This window comes from Gossypium arboreum, chromosome 12 (genome assembly GCF_025698485.1).
Source record: "Gossypium arboreum isolate Shixiya-1 chromosome 12, ASM2569848v2, whole genome shotgun sequence".
Classification (NCBI taxonomy): domain Eukaryota; kingdom Viridiplantae; phylum Streptophyta; class Magnoliopsida; order Malvales; family Malvaceae; genus Gossypium; species Gossypium arboreum.
The window spans coordinates 62,654,336-62,669,253 of NC_069081.1; the positions used below are offsets into that span (position 1 = coordinate 62,654,336).

Consider the following 14,918-nt stretch of genomic DNA (forward strand, 5'->3'; position numbering starts at 1 on the left):
TATAGTTTATGACTAGAAGAAACCCGTCAGGACCTCTACTTTTTGATAGTGAGATCGAAAGCACAGCTCATAGAAACCAAAGAGAGATAAGGTAAAGTCTACAATATATAGAGGAAGGGAAAGAGGACGATATTCAAACCACAACCGAGGAGATGGCTGATAATCATAATAATCCGCTACCTCCTGTGGCTATTGCGAACCCAGTAAATCAGGATCCTGCTCTTCGTACTATGTATGATTATGCTAAACCTAGTTTAACAGGAGTTGAATCGAGTATAGTTAGACGTGCTATTGCTGCAAATGATTTTGAACTGAAACCTAACACGATTCAAATGATACAACAATTTGTTTAGTTTGATGGTTTGCAGGACGAGGATCCAAACACTCAGTTGGCAAATTTTCTGGAATTCTACGACACCTTTAAGATCAATAGCGTTTCCGACGATGCCATACGCCTTCAGTTGTTTCTATTCTCATTGAGAAACAGAGATAAACGATAGTTGAACTCGTTACCACGAAGGTCAATCACAACTTAGGAACAAATGACCGAAAAATTTTTGCTAAAATATTTTTCGCAGGCTAAAACAGCTAAACTAAGGAAAGATATCTCTTCTTTTGTGCAGATGGATCTAGAAACCCTGTATGATGCATGGGAAAGATACAATGACCTATTAAGAAGGTTCCCTCACCATGGGTTACCTCTATGGCTGCAGGTTCAGACTTTTTACAATGGTGTGAACCCTTCAACAAGACAACTCATTGCCGCAGCCACCGGTGGAACTTTAAACAACAAAACACCTGAAGAGGCTTATGAATTTATTGAAGAGATGTCACTAAATAACTATCAATGGCAAGTCATGAGAACAAAGCAAACAAAAGCAGCCAGTGTTTCAACCTCGACGTAGGTACTATGCTATCTAACCAGGAAGAACTATTAAATAAAAAGATTAACGCTTTGTATGGTTCTACTCAGGTACATCTAGTGATGAGGTGCGATCCAAATGGAGGAGGAGTACACACAGAATATCAATCCTTCAACCCTAGCACTGAGGAGGAACAAGTTTAATATATGGGTAATAATAATTCTAGATCTCAAAAATAACCCATACAGTAACACTTATAATGCAGGTTGGAGGAACCATTCCAACTTCTCGTGGGGTGGCGAAGGAAATCAAAGGCAACAACATCCCCTAGGTTTTCAACAACCACCTTACCAGCAAGAAAAGAAGCCGAACCTTGAGGAAATGCTAACAAAATTCATCTCAGTGTCAGAAACTCATTTTCAAAATACTAAAATCGCACTTAAGAATCAACAAGCATTGATCCAAGGGCTCGAAACTCAGATAGGCCAGCTTGCTAAATTGATTTCTGAATGACCATAAGGTAGCTTGCCGAGTAACACTAAATCTAACCCAAGGGAACAACTTAATTGGATTACTGCTCGAAATAAATAAGGGTTAATTGAACCTGAACCAAAACCGAGGCAAGGAATTGTGGTGAGTAAAGGTAAGAATGAGGTGGACCACAGTGAGCGAAAACTGGTAAGTAAAGAGTACAAACCTCATGTGCCATACCCCAGAGCGTCAAGGAAAGACCACACGGATGAACAATTTGGTAAATTTCTTAAATTACTAAAGAGATTACATATTAACTTACCGTTTATTGAAGCTCTTTCAGAGATTCTGAATGCAGTTAAATTTTTAAAGGAGCTTTTAGCAAATAAACGGAAGTTGGATGAGGCGTCACATGTGGAGTTAAGCGCAGTTTGCTCAGCCATTCTACAGAATAAGCTACCCAACAAATTGAAAGATCCAAGGAGCTTTACGATTCCTTGTTTATTTGGTAGCTTAGATGTTAATAATGCATTGGCTGATTTAGGGGCGAGCATTAATGTTATACCTTATAAAATGTTTAAATAGCTAGGTCTTGGGAAACCCAAACAAACTAGGATGAGCATTCAATTGGCTGATAAAACCATTAGATTTTCAAGGGGTATCATTGAAGATGTTCTATTAAAATTGATAAATTTATATACCCAGTAGACTTTGTTGTTCTAGACATAAAAAAGGATAGTGACATACCTTTGATTTTAGGACGACCCTTTTTAGCAACTGCTAGAACTATTATTGATGTTGATACAGGTGAACTCACACTTCGTCTGCATGATGAAACAATCACTCTTCAAGCTCGTAATTCGAGTAACACATCGAATATTGAGGGTGGTTGTATAAATCATACTACTAATACTAATCATGTGGTGCAACCTTCTTTGCAGGAAACACGTTCGAAGAGCATACATGAGCCATGTTCAAGTAACAAAAAAGGACCCATCTATAAAGAGCAAAGGCTATAGATCAAGGAATTAGATGAATGGCAGATACAAGTTAAGGAAAAATAAAAAAAAAATACAAGATACACCAAATCAGTGCCATGACGAACCTAAGGTTAAGATGAATCAATTTAAGATAGGGGACGAGGTGATATTGGATGAAGCAGACCCTCGAGTTAAAGCACACAAGGCTAATGCAAATGAAGTAACACCCTTTACGGTACTGAATATTTTCCTGTACGGTATAGTCGAGGTAACTCATTCCAAATTCGAAACTTTTAAGGTAAATAATACTCAACTCAAAGCTTATTTTGATAAAATTAATAGTAGACGTAAGGAGTTTCAACTCCTCAATCCACTGTAATCACACGAAATCGAGGTAAGTTGAGCTTAGACTATAAATAAGCGCTTCTCGAGAGGCAACCCGAGCACTAACAGTGTGATTTCTTTAAATTTTAGTTTTTAACATCTAAATAATTAACTGAGCCCTTGAACACAGGTTTTCCAAACGCACACGGCCAGGTACACGGGCGTGCCTTAGGCCGTGCTCATACCACAGGCGGCAACACGGTCATGAGATACGGCCGTGTAAAAACAGAGAAATTTTTTTTCCCAAAACACGGGATTCGATACATTTCCATGACCGTGCGACATGGCCGTGGGCAATCCTACCAAAACAACATAGGCGTACAACAAGCTCGTGGCTATAAGCCGTGGTAGAAATTGAGAAATTAACACGGGCATGTGACACGCCCGTGCCCACCACCCGTAGTCGAAACTGACAAAATAACACGGGCATGTGCATTAGTACACGGGCATGGGAGAAGCGAATGAAGCAGAACACAGCCGTGTGCACCAACACACCCAAAGCACACGGGTGTGGGTCGAATTCCAGATGCGCCCAAATTTGAAAACCACGAAACACACGGGCTAAAATAAGGGCACACGGGCGTGCCCCACGGCCGTGTACCCCAATATCTATATAAACCCACACTATTCGTCATCCCCTTCCCCAATACCCTAACCCTAGTCGCCACTCCCACCGCCGCCGTCGCAACTTAAGCCTACCATTACCCCAAAATCCACCATTTCTCCTCCCTTTTCCACCATACACATCAAAATCTTCCCTCTTGTCCTCCCTTCCATACGCATTCCTTTCTCTTTTTCTCTTTCTTCACTCATCTCACGCCCCAGTGTTGCACCAGCACCATCGTACCGTCGCTCTTTCGGCCACCGGTCCTCCACTAACGATTTTCTCTTCTCTTTTACGTTCTTTTGATGCTTACCATCATGATTTTACCCTATTACTTACATTTTGCTATTAATTGTTTATTGTATCATCCTCATTCTTAGGATCTATATCATCTATTTTGTGTTGAATTTAGTCATGCTATTACTATGCCATTTGCAATAAAATTTCTGACGTCAAGTTTGATTGCTTTTGGTTGAGTCTTGTTAATGTCATTAGTTTTTGGTTGAATTTGTTAGTTTCTATTCATGGTTACTTTCTTTTTAAATTTTTTAGAATATGTTATTTACTCCATTCATTAAGATATAATATCCATTCTTCTTGCAGATAAACCATGTCAAATCCCCGTGGTAAGAAAATCACCGTCCCCGCTTCGAAAAAGCAGAAGGGACCCAGAGCCATATCAGCAAGCGCATCTGCCGAAGTGCGTCACCTCTTCCTATAGTTTACTTTGGGACCCCAAGAGGAATTATTCCAGATGCCGTTGTATTGATTGGACTACCCTAGAGTAGATACAACTCGCTGACGCAGTCCGGGCTCTCTTGACTACTGACCCATGGGGGCTCTTCTTCGAGATCGTCGAGCCAACATATCTCAAGCTCACATTAGAACTCTGTTCGACCTTCCACCTTCAAGCCATTATGACAGAGTTCGATGATCCCGAAACGGTCTAGTTCCGTCTCGGCTGCCTAGTTCACCAGTTGAGTGTGCCTGAGTTCGATATCGCAATAGGACTATATATGAAAGAGTTCATGGACGACGATGACTTCGATAGTCTCCACTGCCACATCCACTATTCTCCTTCAAATTTTTGGAAGCCCTTATCCCTGCTTCAGCCACTTATGACCTTAGCCGTTCCAAGGCATCGACTCTTGCCCCATCACTGAGATACTTACATGCCATCCTAGCCCACAACCTGACAGGACGACGAGAGAGTACCGGCGTCGTCAACACTAATGACGCCAATTTTTTATTGAGCATGGTGCACGGGCACGTGTTTAACCTCGCTTATTTCCTCGCCCTCGCCATTCGCCATCAAATAGAGCGGTATAGGAAGGGAGTCATTTCCATCAGCCCTTATGTGACTCGCCTGGCGAGGTACTTCAGTCTCCTCAACACAGCAGCGCAATCATCCTCCCTCATCCTCATTAGTCAGATGCCCCTACAGGGCATCTCGAGTATGCTCCATATGAGGATGATCGAGCGACGACGTGGATTTGATCCTCCTCAAGACCGCCTCGTCCAGTCAGTCAAACAGGAAGACCTAGAGGACATTATTGATGATGTCCCTCCACCTCACAATGATCCACCATCTCAGCCACCACCTATTCATCGTCCAGTTCATGCTGCTGCTTTACTCTCTGACATCTTTGAGCGTCTCAATCAATTCGAGCAGCAATGTTTCAGTGCTTTGATCACATTGATGCAACCTTACATCAGATTTGTCAGTACCTTCATATCTCATCGCCACCCCCACCTCGCGACCCATCTAGCGATGAAAATTTTTGAAGACTTTTATTTTTATTTTGTACTTTTATCTTTATTTATCTTTATTTATCTTACTTTTTATTTTAGTTCTCTTTAATACTATTTTTAGGTTTTATAATTTATATTAACCAATTTATGTTTTTGGCCATTTCTTTACGAGTAATCATGCTACTTTATATTTCCTAAAGAGTTAATGATTCTATCGCAGTTATGAAGAGCTCCAAATCTCACTATTACTTAGGAATTTGCAGCTCTGCTGGAAAAGGTCCTCCATAACAGCCATGCCCTACGCGACCACGACCATAGCTATCACTAGTTAAATATTCTTTTGGCGCAGCACTTGTGGACTAACAACCTCTACCACCATCGGAGTATCCTCCTCTAAATCTCATCCTTGCCTTAGCCGATTACGTTCCATGACTCTAATTCAAGGATTCCATTTAACATTCAAGAAGTTTCACTTCTCTGTAACACTCCAAACCCGGTCCAGACACTATGGCCAAATCTGGTGTGTCACATTAAAGTGTTTTAGCGAAAATCGTGTTTCCATTGAAAACCCTTCTTAAATTGAAAGAATCCCTGATTAACTTTTAGGAAAAAAAAACACCTTTCACTTGCGAAAACCTTGTTTAAAACATTTGATTTAAGAAAACTTAATATTTAAGAATTTAATTGTGGAAACGTAGAAACACACTATAATTTAGAAAACCCATGTTCAACTTCTTGTAATTACAGTGAAAATTAATAACAATAATTCAAGTAATAATAACATAATGAAAACCTTATTACAATCTGGTCTAAAGCATACTTAAAAAGAAATAAAAACTTAACTGCTAAAAAAAAAGATCCAAGTCCAAAACATCTTGCTAGCTGGCCACCCAGAGTCCCTCCAAACATCGACCTTTTTACTGAGCATCACCTAAAAATAAAATAAAAGAGGGGGTGAGTTTTCGTAAACTCAGTGTTTACAACCATCGGCAAAAATAGGCATTCAAAATAAAAAAAAAAACATTATTCATCAATCATGCAATGCAATCCTATCCAAATTATCCATCCGCTACATAGCAGCTCCGTCCCCCGTCACACTATGTAGGGATATAAATATCGACCCACCCAACCCATACACCATGGTAGCCCGATTGCGGAACTACCTTTATTTACATATTGGGCTTCAAAAGCCGTCGATGGATCCACGATTGTCAAGCAACCATGCGATCCTCATATACTTCCTCCATTCCATAATTCCCACCCATATGCAACCTAAGTAGAATATCATATGTATGCATGTCACATCCATAAAACTTACATTCAGCGCCTAGGGGTAATTCAGTCATTTTTTTGCCCTTAGGGGCGCTTCGGTAATTTTTCCTTAATTAAGGTTTTCATTTACCGTGGCCCATTAACATGTCCCGCGAGCTAAGATGAACGAATACTATGCACCAGGTAGGATTCCAAAGAAGAGGAGGTGGGTCATTAAGACCGCTTAAGTACAAAGCTCTCCCTAGATCTAATCCTAGACATGCATATACCCGTTGCCACACCTTAACCCCTTTGATCTGTCCACGGTCGCAATATATTAATTGAGTCTTATGTGGATATCATATACTAGGCCTATAACCCCTTACAAAGCCCAAACAATTTCACATACCTGTATCTGGCCCACTAAGCCCAATCATATTCATATGGCCCATTAGGCCCAAATCACCTGTATATGGCCCGTTAGGCCCAGTCACATTCATATTCATGCTCACATACAAGTTCCTATCGCATAGCATCAACATTCAGTTTTTGCCTATTATGGTCCTAATAGCCCATCGGGCCCATTTAGCCCATTCTGGCCCATATGGTCAAATCACAACCCAAGTCCATGGAATCGCCCGTGGGCCTTAGGCAACCTATCGGTCTCCCCCTTGCGAGTGTTCACGCACTCGCAAGACTACAAACTTTCAGCTTTTCGACATCTCAACTTTTGCCGATACATAATGTGTGTGTAGTGTATGTACATACTTGGTAAGCAAATGTGATGCGATCTCCTTAGCCCAAACCTACAATTGATATCACTCAAAGATTAATCACACGTACTTATCGATTACTTTACCAAAAGCCGAAATATCACCTTAACCTTACCTGAATGCCAAGCCTTTACTAGTTTTTACTTTGATCACTAAACACACATATTTCTCAAATCTGAAGAGCAAATCGGCAGGAATCCAAAACCGAGATCTAACACTAATTCCCTACCAAAGTCGATTAGAAAGAAGTGAGGGACTGAATACTTGATACTTATCAAAAACCGATTGGGAGAGCGAACACTTACACTAGAATCGACTGGGTGGAAAAAGTAGTGGCAGTACCAAGGGTATTCGACTCTTAAAGATTTGAATGGCAACAATTGATTACTCAGCACCAAAGAAGAGAGGAAGAAGAACCAGCTAAAGCAAAGAAAATATTGAGTAGAGGACGGATAAGGATTCGGCACAAAGAAAGAAAAGAAAAAAAAAAAAGGGTTTTTGGCTTTTTAGAGAAAAGGGCTTCTGAGAAAGAAAAGAAAAAAAAGGGTTTTCGGCTTTTTAGAGAAAAGGGCTTCTGGCACAAAGTGAAGGTAAATTCGTCATTAGCTTTTCAACCCTCCCATTCGGCACCTATTTATAGCCCTATAGCCGAATTCTTCAAGCCCAAGTTCCCAATTTGGCTCCACTTACTCCTCACTTCTCTACTCCTCGTTTTTCTCCCTGATACCCCTTTGATCATTTCTTTAATTTTCTCTTCTGAACACTCCCTTTGGAGTCCATCTTCACGCCACTTCCATCCTTCTAGAAGGCCAAAATTAAACTCTAAAAATACTAAGCTAGGATTCAAACCTTCGACCCCCTTGCTAGCTACTAACGGCACCTCACTACACCTTATGTGGCGTCACTTAGCCACTCCACCACAGGCTCCTTTTATGTCCAATTGTTTCTTCATTTATTCAAAAGCCCACCTATTTGTCAGCCCTGATTCTTTTAATAATTAAATTATAATTTATTTTACCCCTTAATTTGAACTCAACCTTAGCTAAGACCTACTAAAATTATCGTTGGGATAAAAATATTAAAAACAAATTTTATCAAAATCGAAAATAAAGAAAATTCGAGATTTCTGGATTTCTGGATTTCGAGATTTTTGGGGCGTTGCAACTCTATCCCCTTAAAAGAAATTTCATCCTTGAAATTCACCTGATTCAAATAGTTGAGGATGTTGATGTCGCATCGCTTCCTCAGGTTCCCAAGTAGCCTCCTCAACCTTATGATTACGCCAAAGCACTTTGACTAATGGAACGGACTTCCTTCTCAGTACCTTAACATCACGACCAATTATTTGTATGGCCTCTTCCTCAAAAGTTAGGTCTGGTCTGACCTCGACTTCTTTAATCACCATGACATGGGAAGGATCCGAGTGATACCGTCTCAGCATAGAAACATGGAACACGTCGTGGATCTGGCCTAGTTCAGGAGGTAATTCCAGCTGATAAGCGACTAGCCCAATCCGCCTTGCAACCTGATATGGCCCAATGAAACTTCGGCTTAGTTTTCCTTTACGTCCAAACCTTAACACCTTCTTTCATGAAGAGACATTAAAAAAAACTGAGTCTCCCACGGCATACTCTATCTCTCGTTGCTTAAGGTCAGCATACGACTTATGCCTATCAGAGGCCTCCTTCAAACGATCCCGAATCAATTTTACCTTATCCTCAGTATCAACTACTAACTCAGGGCCCAAAACTCTCCGTTTGCCCAACTCTGTCCAACATGTTGGAGTTCGACACCTTCACCCATACAGTGCCTCGTATGGAGCCATCCCAATGCTTGCTTGATAACTATTATTGTGCGCGAATTCGACTAAAGGTAAATAGTCCTCCCAGTTACCTCGGAACTCAATCACGCATCCCCTCAACATATCTTCCAATACTTAGATAACCCTTTCCGACTGTCCATCAGTTTAAGGGTGGAAAGCCGTACTGAAATTCAACCTAGTACCCAATGCCTCATGCTGCTTCTTTCAAAATCGCGAAGTGAAACATGGGTCCTTATCAGATATTATGGAGACTGGCACTCCATGCAATCTTACAATCTCTGCCACATACAGCCTAGCCAGCTTTTACAATGAGTAATCGGTGTGAACCGGTACAAAATGGGCAGACTTGGTTAACCAATCCACTATAACCCATATCGAGTCTTTCTTAGTAGGTGTTAAGGGTAGCCCACTAACAAAGTCCATAGTGATCCTTTCCCACTTTCAGAGTGGAATCTTCCCTGGCTGAAGCAATCCCAAAGGTAACTGATGTTCCGCTTTCACCTTTTGACAAACCAAGCATTTATCCACGAACTCCATAACCTCGCGCTTAAGTCTAGGCCACCAATAAAGCTCACAAAAATTTCGATACATCTTGTTTCCACCAGGATGCATTGCGTAGAGACAGCTATGTGCTTCCCATAGAACAGACTGCCTTAGATCATCGTCCTTTGGTATACACATTCTCCAACGGAAACACAATAATCCTTCACTATTTATCCCAAAGTTCGATGTCTCCCCACTCTCTACTTGTTTAAAACGAGCACTCAAAGTCTCATCCACTAATTGCTTACTCCTTATCTGCTCGACCCGCACCGACTTTACTTGAAGCTCAGCTAACAAGCTACCATCATCCAACAAACTTAAACGGGCAAGCATAGCTCTCAAGTTTGTCTTAGCCTACGACTCAACGCGTCAGCTACCACATTTGCTTTTCCAGGGTGGTATTCAATCGTACAATCATAATCCTTCAATAATTCCACCCACCTACGTTGCCTAAGGTTTAGCTCCTTTTGGGTAAGGACGTACTTCAAACTCTTGTGGTCCGAATAAATTATGCACTTCTCCCTGTACAAGTAATGCCTCCATATTTTAAGTGCGAACACCATCGCAGCTAGCTTCAAATCATGGGTTGGATAATTCACCTCGTGAGTCTTAAGTTGTCGTGACGCATATGCAACCACCTTTCCTTCTTGCATCAATACGCAACCTAAGCCTACATGCGACGCGTCATTATAAACCGTAAACTCCTTCCCAAGCACTGGCTGAATCAACACAGGGGCATCAGTTAAAACTTCCTTGAGTTTTCCAAAACTCTCTTGCTGCTTATCTGTCCAAACAAACGGTACCCTCTTCCTTAACAACTTTGTTAAGGGTGCAAAAATTACCGAAAATCCCTCAACAAAATGCCTATAGTATCCTTCCAAGCCCAGAAAACTTCGAATATCTGATATCGACTTGGGTGTTTTCCAATCTAACACCGCTTCAATTTTCCGAGGATCCACCTTAATCCCCTCGGCTAACACCACATGTCCTAGAAAAGTAACCTCCCTTAGCCAAAATTCATACTTACTGAATTTGGCATACAGCTGCTTCTCCCTCAAAGTCTGCAACACAATCCTTAAGTATGCATCATGCTCATCCTCATCTTTTGAGTACACCAAAATGTCATCTATAAAGGCTACCATGAACTGATCCAAGTAGCGTTGAAAGACCTAATTCATGAGATCCATGAAAGCGACAGGTGCGTTCGTTAGCTCGAATCGCATCACTAAGAACTCGTAGTGCCCATAATGAGTTTTGAAAGCCATCTTATGAACATCTGCCTCCTTCACTCTCAATTGGTGATATCCCGAATGCAGATCAATCTTTGAGAAAATAAAAGCTCCCCTAAACTAATTAAAAAGATCATCAATTCTTGATAGAGGGTACTTTGTTTTAACAGTTAACTTGTTTAACTATCGATAATCGATGCACATTCGTAAGGCTCTATCCTTCTTCTTCACGAATAACACCGATGCTCCCCATTGGGACACACTTGGTTGGATGAATCATGTAACGTCCCCGTACCTGAGACCATCGCCGGAGTCAAGCACGAGGTGTTAACGGACTTAATTCATTAATTAAACAGCTCAAACAATTTATTTTTTAAAATTTCCAGCCAAGCTGGCTAACTGCATCACAGTCGCTTAAAAATTCATATCTCGAGTTACAAAACCCAAAATTAAGATCCGTAAATTTTTCCTGAAACTAGACTCATATATCTATTTACTAATTGTTTTATAGAATTTTTGGTCAGGTCAATTAGTACAGTATATTAGTTAAAGTCTCCCTTGTTTCTGGGTTCGGCTACTCTGACCCCTGTGTACTACGAATCAAATTTCTTTCTCTACAGAAATCCAATGACTATGTTGTTTGTTTCAATAAAAAATATACTCAATAAGGAATCCAGACATATAAATTTTGAGTCCTAATTAGTTTTACATAAATTACAGTGAATTTATAAAGTCAGAACAGGGAATCCAGAAATTGCTCTGATCCTATTTCACCAAAACATAAATATCTCATAAAATACAACTCTTTTACCTATTGTGTTTCTTCTACAAGAAAATATATTCATTAAGCTTCAATTCCATATTTTATTCATCATCTAATTCTATCTCTAATATTTTTAGTTATTTTTCAAACTCACGTAACTGCTATTGTGTGATTCTGTTTTATAGCCAATTTCACCATTTTATGGATTTCATAGATTAGTTAGCACATAAAGCATACGTGTTATCAAATATAATCTCGATTAGCCACTCCAATAGCTAATCATTCTCAAACATTTCCATGCCATCCATGATCTATATCATAAGATTATATACACAAAAGGATTATAATGCTATACATGCCATATTCCCAAAATATGCAAGCCACCATACCGAGATGGTCCGTTGATAGTGTGAGCGTGCCTCCGACCATCCTGATCTCTAAACCGGCTTGTCAAAACTATAAGGAATGGAAGGGAAGGAGTAAGCATAAATGCTTAGTAAGTTCACATGCAAATAACAAATAACTTAACAAAGCAATTATACCAACCAACATTAGCATAATATCACCAAAACATATATCACATTTCTATTCATCATTCATCGTCTTACTACATTATTGTTGTCGTATCAAGTCTCAACCCGAGGGTTAAGTACATACCTGTCCAAAGTGCCCATTCCATAACACTTACCAATACGTCACTTGCATCTTGAGTATTCTTCCATTTCACTAGAATTTTACCCGTTGAACACAACAGAATATAACTCGGATACATGGAAAGTTTGCACATAAGTGCCACATATGTAGCCAAGCTACCATGTAACCCGCCCATAAGCGAACTCGGACTCAACTCAATGAGCTCGGGCGTTCGCATCCATAAGTGAACTCGGACTCAACTCAACGAGTTCGGATGCTTAGTTACATCTCACAAACTTGGACTCAACTCAACAAGTTCAGGCATTCGCATCCATAAGTGAACTCGGATCAACTCAACGAGTACGGATGCCCAAATATCCTAATCTATTCCTAAGGTTCGACGGGATTTTCCTCGTTCGTACTCCTTTACCATTCTCCTAAATACTAATGACGATACTTCGGTAGTCTTTAAAATTTTTCACATAATTCATAAAATTTTTGCATGTTGTCCAACAATGATCACAAAGCATAGAATTGCATGATAACAATCATAATATCGTATAAATAGCATTAAATGATTTAAAATAACGTTACATTACAATATTTACATATGAACTTACCTCGTATGCGAAAATGGTCATTTTTACCATTTTGTCCACAACTTGGTATTTTGCCTATTTTAGCCCGAATTTCAATTTTCCTTGCTCTATTATTTCAAATATAGCCTAATTAGGACTCATATTATTCAAATCAACCCAAAATCATATTTTGGAAAAATTACAATTTTGCCCCTAAACTTTCACATATTTACACGTTTGCCCCAAATCTCGTAAATTCAACTTCATACTATTTTCTTATGTTTTATGATATGCTGATCATTTTTCCCTTCTACAGCAACATCCAGTTCTCACTCTAACATGTACTTATGAACATTAGGTATTTTTACCGATTATGTCATTTTAGTCATTTTTACGTAAAATCACTTAGCAAAAGTTGTTTAACACAATCTCAAGCTTCATATTCTACCATAAAACATCAAAATTCATGCATATCATTCATGGGTAAATTTTTAAATATAAACCCTAGCTCAAAATATTGGTAGAAACAGGTAAACCGAGCTACGATGATTTCAAAAAATGTAAAGAACATTAAAAACGGGCATAGAAATCACTTACAATCAAGGCTTAAAAGTGTTGAAACCCTAGCTATGGTGGAGAGAAAAATTTGGCAGCAACTTATGGAGAAGATGATCATTTTTGTGTTATTTTTCCCATTTTATTTCATTTAATATCAAAATAACCAAAATGCCCTTCCTTATTAAACTTTCAAAAATTCCATCCATGTCCAATTTTTGTCCATAAACTTAGAAATTGGTCAAATTCTATTTAAGACCTCCTAATTAATATTTCAAAGCAATTTCATACTAGAATCTTCTAGAATGCAAATTTTGTAACTTATTCAATTTAGTCCCTAACTTCAAATTAAGCACTTTATGCATAGAATTTCTTCACGAAATTTTCACACAATCATGCAATCATATCATAGACCTAAAAATAATCATAAAATAATTATTTCTATATCAAATTTGTGGTCCCAAAACCACTATTCTGATTAGTCCCTAATTCATTAATTAAACAGCTCAAACAATTTATTTTTTAAAATTTCCAGCCAAGCTGGCTAACTGCATCACAGTCGCTTAAAAATTCATATCTCGAGTTACGAAACTCAAAATTAAGATCCGTAAATTTTTCCTGAAACTATACTCATATATCTATCTACTAATTTTTTTATATAATTTTTGGTCAGGCCAATTAGTACAGTATATTAGTTAAAGTCTCCCTTGTTTCAGGGTTCGGCTACTCTGACCCCTGTGTATTACGAAACAAATTTCTTTCTGTACAGAAATCGAATGACTATGCTGTTTGTTTCAATTAACAATATACTCAATAAGGAATCCATACATATAAATTTTGAGTCCTAAGTAGTTTTACATAAATTATGGTGAATTTATAAATTCAGAACAGGGAATCCTGAAATTGCTCTGATCCTATTTCACCAAAACATAAATATGTCATAAAATACAACTCTTTTACCTATTTTGTTTCTTCTACATGAAAATAGATTCATTAAGCTTCAATTCCATATTTTATTCATCATCTAATTCTATCTATAATATTTTTAGTTATTTTTCAAACTCACGTCACTGCTGCTGTGTGATTCTGTTTTATAGCCAATTTCACCATTTTATGGATTTCATAGATTAGTTAGCACATAAAGCATACGTGTTATCAAATATAATCTCGATTAGCCACTCCAATAGCTAATCATTCTCAAACATTTCCATGCCATCCATGATCTATATCATAAGATTATATACACAAAAGGATTATAATGCTATACATGCCATATTCCCAAAATATGCAAGCCACCATACCGAGATGGTCCGTTGATAGTGTGAGCGTGCCTCCGACCGTCCTGATCTCTAAACCGGCTTGTCAAAACTACAAGGAATGGAAGGGAAGGAGTAAGCATAAATGCTTAGTAAGTTCACATGCAAATAACAAATAACTTAACAAAGCAATTATACCAACCAACATTAGCATAATATCACCAAAACATATATCACATTTCTATTCATCATTCATCGTCTTACTACATTATTGTTGTCGTATCAAGTCTCAACCCGAGGGTTAAATACATACCTATCCAAAGTGCCCAATCCATAACACTTACCAATACGTCACTTGCATCTTGAGTATTCTTCCATTTCACTAGAATTTTACCCGTTGAACACAACGGAATATAACTCGGATACATGGAAAGTTTGCACATAAGTGCCACATATGTAGC

General features: G+C 38.9%; 1 non-coding gene across 1 annotated transcript; it reads right to left on the reverse strand.

Moving 5' to 3' along the window:
- Positions 1 to 590: 590 nt before the first annotated feature.
- Positions 591 to 697, reverse strand: LOC128285984 (small nucleolar RNA R71). Its single transcript, XR_008276531.1, has one exon. It is a non-coding gene; the product is annotated as a small nucleolar RNA R71 (small nucleolar RNA).
- Between the last annotated feature and the right edge of the window lie 14,221 nt (positions 698 to 14,918).